We start from the raw sequence: 2,238 nt of genomic DNA on the forward strand, positions 1-2,238 counted from the left end.
CAAATTCGAATTGATATTTATTCAATCAAAAGTGGTAAAACTTTTTGTTATAAAAAAATGCGTCTCCACAAAATATAACAAAGAAAAAATTTTATATTTGAAAATCAAATCGTTCAACACTCAAATTGGACGAACGGAGTAATTAAAAATTATAAAAATTAAATTTTGAAAGATATTAACCCATAGAACGATTAGTGTCAGAATTAAAAATAAAACACGTCAATCAAGTAACTAATAAATCCTCTTCTTCTTGTTCGTTATTTATTAACGAATTAATTATTTAAATAAAGTTGATTATCATTTCAACGCATTTAACAAAAAAGTTACGAAACACGAGCAATAAAAAGATCAGTGATTCATCATTGAATTATAAAATGATTGGTCATCGAAAAACACACACACACACATATACACACACTCACGTACAAACACACACACACACACGAATTTATATAAACAGATTCACATTTCACATATACACAAATGTACACACACACACACACACACACACACACACACAATGTGCACACACACACACACATACATACACACATGTATTAAATCACAAACGCACGTACACACGCGCGCACGCACACACACAGACATGATTTCACAAACAATTAATATACATGCTCCTCAATGAATTTTGCAAACTGATGGGTCTTGAGATCCGCTCTGAACTTCTAAGTGATGGAGAAGTAGTCAGAGAAGGAGGTAGAGAGTTCCAGAGAAAAGGGCTGAATTCGCGAATGCAGTTTTAGCAAAAAGAGTGTTTAATACGAATTAAAAAGAAGTAAAAACAAGAAGATGATCGTAAACCGGGGCGTGTAGTTTTAATTAATATATCTGATAAGTAGGGGGGGGGGTATTTAGGAAATAATTTAAATTGAGACTTTTACATAAATGTGCAAATTTAAAAAACTATACAGTATAAATAGAAAAGAGCCAAGGATAGAGCCCTAAGGTACCCCAAAAGTTAGAGTAGAGGAGTTAGAAGTATTTTTGTACACTACATTTTACCGAATTTACTTATATGAAACTGCAATAAAATTTTCCAAAAGATTTACTGGTTCAATATTTATTGACTTATTATACAATGGTTTATTTTCAACTTACTCACTTTTTTCTCTATCTCTCTTTCTCACTCTCTCTCTATCAATATATATATATATATATATATATATATATATATTGATAGAGATATATATATATATATATATATATATATAAATATTTGTTACCTTTTTCATAAATATCATAAACACACTATATATAAATGAAAAAGTTAATTAATAAATTACGTTAAATTTAATTGATTGATTAAATTAGACATTGAATAAATTAAATTTAAGGTAATATGTAAAATGCGGCAGCACAGACAAACACTCACGCGTACAAAATGCGATAGAATGGAATGTTAACTAAATTAATTACAGTTAATTGATCAATTGATTAATTTACCAATTATTTAATTAATTTAATTAGTTTATTAAGTTAATTAGTTGAAAATTAGGATTAATAAAAAGGTTCTTCATCGGTGTCATGGTTCGCAATAAAAAGGCTCCAATGAGGATGATGATGAAAAAGTTATGATAACAATGATGATGTGGTGGTGAGGATGATGGTGAAAAAGTTATGATAACGATGATGACGATTATGAGGGGTGGTGGTGATGATGGTGGGGAAATGATGGGGATGACAATTCTGAAATGATTATGATAATGATGATGCGAGGACGATAATGAAGAAATTGATTCAGGTGTAAATGGTCAAGCAAGGATGATACTGGAGATGATGGTATAGCAGTGGCGTTGGTGATGATTGTTTAAGGATAAAGTTGATGTGATGATTAAGATGATGATAGCGAGAATGTCACGCCTGACTTTTCATGTTACGTATCTCTAAGTTTCAGGTTTTATCATAGTTAATGCGTTTGGAATGTATGCAAGTGTGTTGTCGGGGTTTGAAAAAGAAGTTTCATAAAATTAAAATATAAAATGTATCAAAATCTTCACATAATGCAGTGCAGTTTATGTAGGAAAGCACAGACGATCTCAAACGCACATGTACACATCTACACAAGCAGCGTACAAACACAAACACACACATACATACACACATACACATACGCACATAAACAAACACAAACGTAGGTTTATGAATGATTATTTTTTAATTTATAACTTTCAGGTGGAATCGATATGTGTAAGGTTGAATAAGAGGAAAATAAGTCAAGAT

Source organism: Helobdella robusta (genome assembly GCF_000326865.2).
Source record: "Helobdella robusta unplaced genomic scaffold HELROscaffold_18, whole genome shotgun sequence".
In the NCBI taxonomy this organism is placed as follows: domain Eukaryota; kingdom Metazoa; phylum Annelida; class Clitellata; order Rhynchobdellida; family Glossiphoniidae; genus Helobdella; species Helobdella robusta.